General features: G+C 37.8%; 1 protein-coding gene across 2 annotated transcripts in view; it reads left to right on the top strand.

Moving 5' to 3' along the window:
• LRRC69 (leucine rich repeat containing 69) overlaps positions 1-13,211 on the top strand; it is a 131,370-nt gene that overhangs the window by 29,070 nt on the left and 89,089 nt on the right. The window lies entirely within an intron of this gene.

Here is a 13,211-nt window from a genome sequence, read left to right as displayed (position 1 = left end):
TATCCACATGGAAAAGAATTAAATTGGACCTTTATGGTATACAAAAATCAACTTAAAATGGATTAAAGACTTTAATGTAACACTTGAAACTGAAACTACTAAAAGGAAATATAGGGAAAAACTTCTTGACATTGGTCTGGACAATGATTTTTTGGACATGGTGCCAAAAACAAAGGCAACTATAGCAAAAATGGTAAAATGGATAATTTAAAACTAAAAACCTGCACAGCAAAGGAAACAATCATCAGAATAAAATGGCATCCTACAGAATGGGAGAAAATATTTGCAAAGCATATATATGATAAGTCGTTAAAATACAAAATATATAAGGAACTCATGCAACTCAATAGCAAGAAACAAACAAATAACCTGATTTAAAAATGGGTAAAAGGGCCAATAGGAGGATCATTTGAGACCAGGAATTCAAGACCAACCTACACAACATTGCAAGACTTGTCTCAAAAAAAAAAAAAAAAAAAAAAAGCTAAAGGACCTAAATAGCCGTTTTTCAAAAGAAGACATGTAAATAGCCAATAGGTATATGAAAAGGTACTCAGCTTCACTAATCATCAATGAAATGCAAAGCAAAACAAAAGTGAAATATTACTTTACACATGTTAGAATGGCTGTTATCAGAAAGAAAAAAGCAAGTATTCACAAGGATGTGGAGAAAAGGAAATGTTTGTACATTGTTGGTAGGAATGTAAGTTGGTACAGTCATTATGGAAAGCAGTAAGAAGATTCCTCAAAAAATTAATAGTAGTATGATCCAGCAATCCCACTCTGGGTATATATCCAAAGCAAATGAAATCAGTATGTTGAAGAGGTATCTGCACTCCCATGTTCATTGCAGCATTATTCACAATAGCTAAGATATGGGAACAACCAAAATGTCCATCAATGGACAAATGAATGAAGAAAATGTTCGTGTGTGTGTGTGTGTTTGTGTGTGTGTGTGTGTGTGTATATATATATATATATATATATGCACATATGTCATGTGATGCCTAACAGCATTTCAGTTAACAATGAACCACATATATGACAGTGGTCCCATAAGATTATACGGTATTCTCACTGTACCTTTTCTATGTTTAGATACTTTTTGATACACAAATACTTACCATTATGCTACAATTGCCTTTAGTATTCAGTACAGTAACATACTGTATTGCATAGGTTTTTAGCGTAAGAGCAATAGACTATACCATATAGCATAGTAGGCTTATAGTAGGTGCATAGTAGGCTTATACCATCTAGGTTGGTGTAAGTACTATGATGTTCACACAATGACAAAATTGCCTAACGATGCATTTCTTAGAATGTGTCCCCATAGTAAAGTGACACATGACTGTATATGCATTGGAATATTACTTAGATTTAGAAAAGAAAATTCTATCATTTGCAGCAACGTGGATGAGCCTGGCAGACATTATACTAAGTGAAATAAACCAGATGCAGAAAGACAAATACTACATGATTTCATTTATACATGGAATATAAAAGTATCAGACTCAGAGAGTAGAATGGTGGCTACAAGGGTCTAGGGAGAGGGAGATAAGGGGAGATGTAGGTCAAAGGGTACAAAGTTTCAGTTATGTAAGATAAATAAGTTTTGGAGAGCTAATGCACAATGATGTGACTATAGTTAATATTGTATAGTATACTTGAAATTTGCTCAAGGGGTAGATCTGAAGTGTTCTGATCATACATACACACACAGAGAAGTTACAAGAAACGGTTTGAGATAAATGGGTGGGGAAAGCTGTTAAATAATAGGATGAGATTTTCTTTTGCAGGCCATCTATTTTATTCAGAGGTTGAAAACACATGCCTCCAGGCAGGTAACATATGAGAAAAAGGGACCAGGAAGGAACTGTGGCAAACTGGTAGCTCATACATGCATAGTCAATAGTGACAGTCCAGCCAGTCCCCAGCACTGGTGGATTTTTGTCACAGCAGGATTGCATATTTAAAGGTTCTGTGGAAAGAAATACTATTTTTTAAAATACTGTGTTTATTAGTCATACCAGTTTCTGAGCTAAGAGTTTAGGCTTAATTCAGCAAATGGGATGCATTGTTCTCTACGTACTAAAGTATGCAGGAATATTTCTTTAAACTTTTCCAGTCTAAATGTTTCTTAAATTTTTGCCCAAACGTCTGGGAAGAAATACCAGTCTCTTAGTTTCTATCAGATATCTCCCTTTTTGCAATTTGTAAATCAAAGTGATTTTCTAAATTCAGTCAAATAGGAGAGGAAAATAGAATTGCTGTTGGTAACTGTGCCTCCTAACTATGGTTAGCAAGTTCTGAGGGTGAAACAAAGCTGACCCTGGAGTTGCTCCTTGGCACTGCCAGCAAGGCTGCTTCAGGTTCCTTGCCCGTGGTTGACCCTGCACATGGAGATCCTGCCAATCCCACTCATATTTACAGGTGTCACTCCTGCAGTTAAGCCTGACATACATGGCTCTTCACCGTGAGCCAGGTAGTAAATATATGTGTGTAATTTAATCATGGTTTATAACCTATTAAATTTAATATCCCATGCCTAATAAAAGAGTTCTTGTGAATTTAGAAATATTTGAAAAAATGAGTTAGAAATTAAGAAAATAAGCAGGTTTTAAATTTGAAAACTAGTGAAGTGTCAATATGTATGTATGTGTGTATGCGTGTGTGTGTATCAGGTGTTTACTGCATTTCTAGCACCAGGTATGGCTAACATTTTGCCCCACAGTATTTTCCTGGGCCTAAAAGATTATCATTTAATAATATCTGCTGTTTGCCTGGAACTTTATTAAACTGTCTCTAATCCTTAAGACAACCTTAAGAAGTAAATGCTAGTATCCCCATTTTTATAAAGAAATAGAGGCTTAGGAATTTGAGTGACTTGCCCAAGATCACATATCCGGTACATTGCACAGCACACAGCCTGTGTTTTGCCTACTGCACAATACAGACTCAAGAATGTGTATATGATAGGACAGGATATTTAAAATGAGAATTTCATGTATTGTATTCCATTTCATTTTGTGAGCATGTGTATGTGTGTGAGCATATGTGTCTGTATACATATATACATATATTTGTATTATGTGCATATGTATGATCATTCTGAGCAATAGTAAATTCTTTTTAAAGATATGTAGTGCATTACTGAAGATAGTGGAGGGTAGAAGTTAGGAATATAGGCCATAGAATGAACCTAGGTCGTTTCACCATAAATCATAGCCTGGACTTCAGATCCCTTTTCTGTAAGATCAGGGTTATTGCGAGGTCCACATTAGGCAATGTTCAGCTTGGCACAGTGTTTCATATATTTGGCACTTAATTTAAATTTAAATATTAGTCATTAGTATTGTGATTAATAGATTAATCAGTATGTTTTCTCCTTAAATTTCTTGTCTTCTTCTCTCTTACTTATTAAAAATATCACTATACATTGAACCTAGATTCTATAATCCAAAGGCATCAATGGACATTGAGATGCTTGCCTCATATCCAAGATGTAAGAGAAAGTGCACATGCCTATTTTAAGGCAGGCCACAGATAGGCTATAACTTTCAGATATGAGTGGGTCAATACAATCAAACAAATCAAATCAAATTTAGTAAGAGCATAGACAGACAGTATTTGGAGCAAGTATACAAAGACATAGAAAAGACTATCTACAGGGAGGTTGGAAACATTTAGGATATACTGGGTAGAGAAATTATAGGTTCATCTTTTGGGCAGCTGTTTAGATATAATCTAGTAGGATTGAATAAAGGAAATTTAAGTCACAATACATCCATTCTTTGCATCTTTTGCTATGTAATGCTATAGGCAGGCAGTAATGAGTACTAGGTTGATTGCAATGAGATAGAACTGAAAAAGGTACATCTAAAAGGATTTTTAAGACTAAAACTTGGTGGCAGATTGAATTTAGGTGGAGGGAGAGAAAGATGTTCTAGGTAGCTCCAATGTTTGACCACCATAGGTTTATGAGAAGTGGGAGAAGCAGATCTAGTTTGTCCAGGGAGCATTGTCCAGTTTAATACTCTGAATTTAGAGTGATCCACTGGAGTTATCTTAGATGCCAAAACTAACAAGATCCACTTTTTTTTTTTTTTAACAGGGATAAATGTAAATTCCTATATTTAGGTTAAGAAATGAATTCAACTGCACAAGTCCAGGATGTGGGATATCTGCTTGACAGTTAGCTTAGGGGTTTTTATTGGCCACAGACAAAACTAATTATGCATCAACAATGTGCCTTGTTGCTGAAAGAGTACATGCCATGTTAGGCTGCATAATAGAAGTGTTGTCATCCGCCTGAGGGAGACCCGTGGTCCCACTAGCATATGTGCTATGAGAGCTGATTTCCTGTCTCACCATAGGCTCCATCTTTTCAGAGATGGGTGCTCACAAAAATTAGAGAGTGGTCAGTATGGTTAGGGGTCTGGAAATTATGTCCTGAGGGAAATAGTTAAGGGAAAATGGAACAAATTTAGAGGGAATATGATAGCAATCTTCAAAAATTTGAAAGATTGTTATGTGAGAGAGAAGGAATGCAAATATTATGATTGCTGTGAGAAAAATTGGGTAGAAATTTCAGAGAGCCTAAATATTAAAAAATTAAATATAGATAGCTAGATCTTCCTAATAAGATAAAAGTGCTACCCATTACTGGGTGTGCTCATGGGGAAGGTATGTTAATTGCCCGTCTGCATTCTGTATGTTGGTCTAGGTGACTTGTAAAATTTCCTTCTAGGCCAGGTGCGGTGGCTCATGCCTGTAATCCCAGCACTTTGGGAGGCTGAGGCAGGCGGATCATTTGAAGCCAGGAGTTCGAGACCAGCCTGGCCAACATGGCAAAAATCCCATCTCTACTAAAAATAAAAATAAAAAATAGCCAGGCGTGGTGGCATATACCTACTACTTGGGAAGCTGAGACATGAGAATCACTTGAACCCAGGATGCAGAGGTTGCAGTGAGCCGAGATCGTGCCACTGCCCTCCAGCCTGGGGGACAGAGTGAGACTGTCTCAAAAAAAGAAAAATTATTCTAATTGTAAGTTACGATAATTCCCTGGTTTATGGGTCTATGAGTAGCAATGGGGTCTTTCCATCTATAACCATACCAATTTCCAAGGGAGAGAGAATACCAATAGAACTTCATTCTACATGTAATTACTGAGAGATGCAAGCTTTAAAGCTTATCAAATAGTTGTCTGTCATATGACTAAAGCCTTCCTTCAGGAACTACACATACCATAGAGAATGTTACTAATGAAACACTGCCTACACTCTTTCTGGATATCTGCTATTTCTGCAGTTCTTTGTTAGTAAAACACCATTTGAAACAATGTTGTCAAAGCATTCCAAATATCTTACATCAAACTTCATCTTCTCAGAGACTACTTCTCTAATGACCCAATCTAGTCCTGAGTTACTTTCTATTGCATTATCCTGTTTTCTTTTTTCATATTGAAGACTAACTACTAACACACTATTTGTTTACTTATTTGTTGTCTGACTCACTTCCCAGCATAGAAGCATTGTAGAGAGGGATCTTGTGTGTCTTGTTCACTCTTCCTCTAGCATTCAGAAATAGTACCATCATAGACATATCTTAAACATAATTGAATTAACGAAACATCTAGGTTGGGGCTTGAGGTGTTTCTCAAAGGTAACTCAATCCTTGCTACAGTGTTTCTGGACCTTTCCGTATAATTTAAGTAATCTACACTGAAGCTCTGATGTATTTGCCATGGTGACAGAGTATAAATGCTACTACCTAGTCTTTAAGAGACATTTATGAATTTAAAGGAAATCAGTGAATCTTCCTTTGGTTATCCTATGCTATGAAGAATATTCCCAGTCCCACTCACTTCATCTTAGTTTTGACTTTGAAATCCTTTACAAGTTGAGGTTTTTATGTGAACCCTCTTCCTCTTCTCCAAGCTACATTCTTGGTTGCAGAGCTCAGAATTTCACATGGTAGCTTTTTCCAGTCAAAGGACCATGTGGTTAATGCATTATCCAGATAAAATGTCTTTTCCTAGATCATCTATCCATTTTACAATATCTTGGGAGCTAAGTTGGATGAGATAATCAACTGTGGTTGTCAGTCACCCTACTACATTCCCCTAGATTGCCTTTCTTTTTTTTTTTTTTTAAATTTTATTATTATTATACTTTAAGTTTTAGGGTACATGTGCACAACGTGCAGGTTTGTTACATATGTATACATGTGCCATGTTGGTGTGCTGCACCCATTAACTCGTCATTTAGCATTAGGTATATCTCCTAATGCTATCCCTCCCCCCCTCCCCCCACCCCACATCAGTCCCCGGTGTGTGATGTTCCCCTTCCTATGTCCATGTGTTCTAATTGTTCAATTCCCACCCATTAAGAAAATCAGGATACAGTGAATTTACTGAGGCAAAGAAGTCAGGTTACTGTTCCGAAGCTCAAATTGCCTTAACGTACAAGCTGTCATTTTTACAAATCCATGAAAAAAGAGTAAGGAAATTGGTTCTTGAATAACATGGTCATGCCATTTTAAACTCTTTGTTTTTTCTCTTTTTGTTAAAAGAATGAAGAAAATATACTTAAATTACTCATAGTCCCACCACCAAGAAAAGATATTTTTCATTTGATTCAAATACATTCATTATTTATATTTGCCTTAATAATGAACATGTCATTTAATATTCTGCATCTTTTACTTAATATTATATAAAAAGCATTTTCTTATGATTCTACATCACCCTCATGATAATAATTATTTTTTTATTTTATTTTATATATATATATATTTTTAATTTTATTATTATTACACTTTAAGTTTTAGGGTACATGTGCACAATGTGCAGGTTTGTTACATATGTATACATGTGCCATGCTGGTGTGCTGCACCCATTAACTCATCATTTAACATTAGGTATATCTCCTAATGCTATCCCTCCCCCCTCCCCCCACCCCACAACAGTCCCCGGAGTGTGATGTTCCCCTTCCTGTGTCCATGTGTTCTCATTGTTGAATTCCCACCTATGAGTGAGAACATATGGTGTCTGGTTTTTTGTCCTTGCAATAATTTGCTGAGAATGATGGTTTCCAGTTTCATCCATGTCCCTACAAAGGACATGAACTCATCATTTTTTATGGCTGCATAGTATTCCATGGTGTATATTTGCCACATTTTCTTAATCCAGTCTATCGTTGTTGGACATTTGGGTTGGTTCCAAGTCTTTGCTATTGTGAATAGTGCTGCAGTAAACATATGTGTGCATGTGTCTTTATAGCAGCATGATTTATAATCCCTTGGGTATATACCCAGTAATGGGATGGCTGGGTCAAATGGTATTTCTAGTTCTAGATCCCTGAGGAATCGCCACACCTGGACTTCCCACCAAATGGGTTGACCTAGGTTTACAGTCCCACCAACAGTGTAAAAGTGTTCCTATTTCTCCACATCCTCTCCAGCACCTGTTGTTTCCTGACTTTTTAATGATCACCATTCTAACTGGTGTGAGATGGTATCTCATTGTGGTTTTGATTTGCATTTCTCTGATGGCCAGTGATGATGAGCATTTTTTCATGTGTTTTTTGGCTGCATAAATGTCTTCTTTTGAGAAGTGTCTGTTCATATCCTTCGCCCAACCCCTTGATGGGGTTGTTTGTTTTTTTCTTGTAAATTTGTTTGAGTTCATTATAGATTCTGGATATTAGCCCTTTGTCAGATGAGTAGGTTGCGAAAATTTTCTACCATTTTCTAGGTTGCCTGTTCACTCTGATGGTAGTTTCTTTTGCTGTGCAGAAGCTCTTTAGTTTAATGAGATCCCATTTGTCAATTTTGGCTTTTGTTGCCATTGCTTTTTGTGTTTTAGACATGAAGTCCTTGCCCATGCCTATGTCCTGAATGGTATTGCCTAGGTTTTCTTCTAGGGTTTTTATGGTTTTAGGTCTAACATGTAAGTCTTTAATCCGTCTTGAATTAATTTTTGTGTAAGGTGTAAGGAAGTGATCCAGTTTCAGCTTTCTCCATATGGCTAGCCAGTTTTCCCAGCACCATTTATTAAATAGGGAATCCTTTCCCCATTGCTTGTTTTTGTCAGGTTTGTCAAAGATCAGATGGTTGTAGATACGCGGCGTTATTTCTGAGGGCTCTGTGCTGTTCCATTGGTCTATATCTCTGTTTTGGTACCAGTACCATGCTGTTTTGGTTACTGTAGTCTTGTAGTATAGTTTGAAGTCAGGTAGCGTGAGGATTGACTTGGCATTGCGGGCTCTTTTTTGGTTCCATATGAACTTTAAAGTAGTTTTTCCCAGTTCTGTGAAGAAAGTCATTGGTAGCTTGATGGGGATGGCATTGAATCTATACATTACCTTGGGCAGTATGGCCATTTTCACAATGTTGATTCTTCCTGCCCATGAGCACGAAATGTTCTTCCATTTGTTTGTATCCTCTTTTATTTCATTGAGCAGTGGTTTGTAGTTCTCCTTGCCTTTCAGAGTGACTTTTTCCTTTTCCTCAAACCTCCTAATCTCCTCCTCTCAGCAGATGACTTTGTTTCATATTTCTGTGAGAAAACATACACCATCCTTCAGGAACTCTCTCATCTTTTCATCACTAATTCATCTACTTATCTGATCCTCACTCACCCTTTCCTACCTTCCTTCCTACTACCCTTGATGAAGAGCCCTTACTCTTATCTAAGGCCAGCACCCACTTGTACTTTGTACCTGTCTCATCTTCTAAAGGATTTTGGTTCTGTGAGTGTCCCCATATTTAAGGCGTGAGTTTCTAATCCCTACAGAGTTATTTCCATCAGCACATAAATAAGCTATACTATCATTTATCTTGGGGGTAGGGGGGAAACTCCAGCTTCTTCTTCATTGTCTAGTTTCCCTTCATAGCAAAAGTTCTTACAAGAATTGTCTATTAGTCATTGTCTTTGCTTTCTCACATTTTCTGCACAGCCCACTTCAATCAGACTTTCTTCCCCAACTCTTCACCCCTATTTTCAAGATCACTAATCACTTTCTGATTGCTAAATCCAGTGGTTATTTCGATGCTTTAATTTTATTTAGCCTTCCCCTGGGATATGTTCCAAATTTTCCTTTTTAAAATACTTTTTGTTTCTTTTGCTTTTGCCTTGGATTCTGTTACACTATATATCTTGGAAATCCTGAAACATAGATTTTTGTAATATTGAGGCATTTCTCTCAGAAGAAACCTGTCCAGGAGTGAGGGAATCTGGACAGGGCAGGGAAAGAACCTGGATAAAGAGGTGGTTCCAGGAGAAATGTAGTCTCAGCCCAATCCTTTCAGAGCTTTGGGGCATGCCCTGCAGCACAGAGGCAAAGGGGTTGGGCTGTTATGTCCTGGCATCTGTCATGGTGTAGCGGCTGTCTGGGAGGATGGAGCAGAGGCACAACCTTCCAGGTAAAGCCTTTCCTTGCAGTTAAGGGAAATTCTTCTAAGAAGGGTGCAGGAGAAAGTCCTCCCGGGATAAATTCATGGTAGCTGCGGATGGAGCACTACTCAGCTGTGGGATGTGGTGTACCAGATGCTTTAAGTGGCCTATTTTTCCCTTCCACTTCAGCCACTTCTCAGTCAGTTCCTCTGCTGGGCTTGCATTCTCATCTCTTATAATCCCACATGATGCCTTTTACTTACTGAAGGCTCACAAATTTATTCTGTGCTCTTGATTACTCCGGAGAACCCTAGAATTACATTTACAACTCCTACTTGACATTTTCGTTTAAAGATCTAAAAGCCTTCTTAATTTTAACGGGGATAAAACTAAACTCTTGATTCCTTGTCCCTCCTCCAAACCTGCCCTTGTCACAGTTTCCCCATCTCAGGTGCTCAAGTTCCAAAGTTAGGTGCTATTCATGATTCTTCTATTTATCTTACATCATACAACATTCTGGCTCTTCATCCAAAGCATATCCCAAACCCATCCACGTCTCTCCAGGTCCACCACCCGCTACCTAGCTAAAGCCATTGCCTCTTGCCTGCACCACTGCAGTATTGCCTCTGCGTTCTCTTTGTGTTTCACTTCTTGCTGCCCTTGCAGATTCTGCTATACAGACGCCAGGATGATCCTGTTAAAACACATGTCAAATAATGTTACACATATGCTTAAAACCCTACAGTCATTTCTCACTGAGCTTAGAGTAAAATCCCAACCCCTTACGCTAGTTTATGAAACCATATGTAATCTGGCCCAAGTATACCTTTCCAACCTCTTTTTTGCTGAGTGTTCCTCTATCTACAGTGCTCAGCCACATCAGCTGCATCTCCTGGCCTCCTCAACCACACCAAGAATGTGCCTCCATTGGGGTCTTTATTTTGACAGTTTCTTCTTCCTTATTGTCACTCAGATCTCAGTCTATATAGCAACTTCTAAGACAGGTTCTCCTGATCAACAAATCACTTTCTCCTCACTCTTTAAATTGTCTCTAGAACACTTAATACTGTCTGTTATTTTTGTATTAATTTGTTTAGCCACTTAGTCATTGGATGGTTGCTTTCTTACTGTTTAAGTGCCTTGAGGGCAAAGATGTTACATGTCTTATGCATGCAATGAATTTTTTTTTTTTTTTTTTTTTTTTTGAGACGGAGTCTTGCTCTGTCACCCAGGCTGGAGTGCAGTGGCGCAGTCTCGGCTCACTGCAAGCTCCACCTCCCAGGTTCACGCCATTCTCCTGCCTCAGCCTCTCCGAGTAGCTGGGACTACAGGCGCCCACCACCACGCCTGGCTAATTTTTTTTTTTGTATTTTTAGTAGAGACGGGGTTTCACTGTGGTCTCGATCTCCTGACCTCGTGATCCGCCTGCCTCGGCCTCCCAAAGTGCTGGGATTACAAGTGTGAGCCACCGCGCCCGGCCGAATATTTTTTAATGAGTGAATAAATGAATGGTGACCCACCTGCTTTAAGAGATATGTATTCACTTAGAATATGTGCAGTTTAGACTGCATTTTTAAAACTGTTTGTTTATGGATATATTTCTAAGCATCAAAAAACCCACAAAAAAACAAAAACTAAACCAAAACTGAAACCCACCCTGCTTTACAGTCAAGATTGATTATAATCTGTGATTTTCCTTTGACATATGATGAAATCTAGTTACTATGTATCTTCATATATCTGGGCCAGACCCTTATATTCTGTAAAACTCAATGACAAAAATATATCTAACTCATATGTAATAACTTACCACATAACATGCAAAATGAGCACTGTACAGTATATGCCCTTAGAAATACACAGAAAAGCATTGATAGTGTGGGACATTACAAGCTGTTTCTTGTTTACTTTAAAAATATATGTTACCATCCCTTTTTTTAGGTGATAATTCACCATGAGTCTCATACTTCTGCACATTCTGTAAACAGAGGCACTGGCTGGCTTTGTTTTGGACCAATTTTTCCAGTATAATTACATAGCAGACAACCTTGGAAATTAGAAATAGTGTCTCCCTCTGGACCGAAGGGCAGGCATGGTTACTGCCCATCATAAAAGATTCAGGGTCCCTAAACTCATCGTTCCTGTTCAGTAACACAGACTACTTCACGTCTAGGTATCTCTTTGTGTTCTTTGCATTTTCAGTGCAAAAAATAGTAATATTCTGGACACTGCTATTGCTCTAAGTAATAAACGGACCCTTGTATCTTTCCCAGGGGTCTCATGTTTTCTACCAGCATTCACGAAACTGTGGCAGGTTCACTTGTTAGCTTGTAAACTGGGTAAAATCTTGGACTTTTCACAATGCCTGACACATTCTTGCGTATCTCGCCAGTCCTCAGAGAGATTTTCTTGGGCTCTCAGTACTCCTAGGCTGCTGTGCATGTTTCACTAAATGTAGGCAAAAGAATGAAATCTACCTCGTTTTGGAAGAGACTGCAAATAGTCACTTTGATAGGCAAATAATGGAGCCCCAAAGATGCCCACACCTAATCTCCCAATCCTCTGAATGTGTTAGGTTATATGACAAAGGGGAATTAAGGGTGCAGCCAGAAGTAAGGTGGATAGTCAGCTAACCTGGAGAATGGGAGGTTACCCTAGATTATCCAAGTGGACCCAGTGTAATTATGAGGTTTTTAAATGTGGAAGAGTCAACATTAGTGTGATATGATTTGAGAAAGACTTAACCATCCATTGCTGGCTTTAAAGGGGAAAGTGGGGCGTATAAGCCAAGGAATGGAGGCTGACTCTGAAAGTTAGGAAAGGCAAGCAAACAGATCATCCCCTGGAGTTTCCGGAAAGGAACACCAGCTTGATTTTAGTCAGTGAGACTGTTTCTGATTTCTGATCTCCAGAAATATATGATAAATTTGTGTTGTTCTAAGCCACAAAGTTTGTGATAATTTTTTATAGCAGTTATAGGAAACCAATAAGTTACAGACTCTGGATAAAATAGCTACATGAATGTATTTTAACTTCACATTTACAATAGAAGAAGGCCTCCAACATGGTAGTAGATGTATTATACTATTATAAATTAGGATAATGGTAATTCTCAGACAAAAGTACATATGCAAGTGAAACCTTTACCATGAATTCTTAGGATGAGAAATTTCATTTTAATATCAATGTATATTTCTTTGTATTAATTTAAATCATTGTCTTACATCCATAACAAGTACTAGGTGACATTTAAATATAAATTGTGAATGGCTTAAATTTTCTTCTTAAATTTTTTGGTTTTATGTAAATTCATTAGTTTGTTAAAACTTCCAAGATTCCTTTTATTTGGCCCTTACTATTAAAATTCTAAAGTATGCAATTGGTAATTAAACCTGAATAGTAAATTATGTTTAGGAGTAAAGTAAAAGACTCTTTGTATTTTGGAAAGTACAATTAGATTTTACAACAAAGAATATTACTGTACTTTTGGGAACAATCTGTATCACGGATTTATTGGATTACAACATCAAGGAGGAACTTTTTAACTCCCCTTATGTGCAGTTCTTCCTAGGCCTGACCAATCTGTTCTCTGTAGGACAGATAACTGTAGGGTAGATCTTTTCTACCCTCATTATACCATTTCAATAGTTTCTTTTCTAAATTTTGTGATCACACAGAGTGACATCAAAGTTAAAGGCCCGCCCCCCCAGGCTGTATACATGTAATAGAGTGGTCTTATGGCCTAGCTCATTTGGGAGTAGTATGTCAGGAGGACCTCAGATCTTTGGCTATGTTTCTGTTTTCAGTAACT

The sequence above is a fragment of the Nomascus leucogenys genome, chromosome 16 (genome assembly GCF_006542625.1).
Source record: "Nomascus leucogenys isolate Asia chromosome 16, Asia_NLE_v1, whole genome shotgun sequence".
Taxonomy (NCBI): Eukaryota; Metazoa; Chordata; class Mammalia; order Primates; family Hylobatidae; genus Nomascus; species Nomascus leucogenys.
The sequence above is the reverse complement of the archived record's forward strand: the minus strand, read 5'-3'. Positions and strand labels throughout refer to the sequence as shown.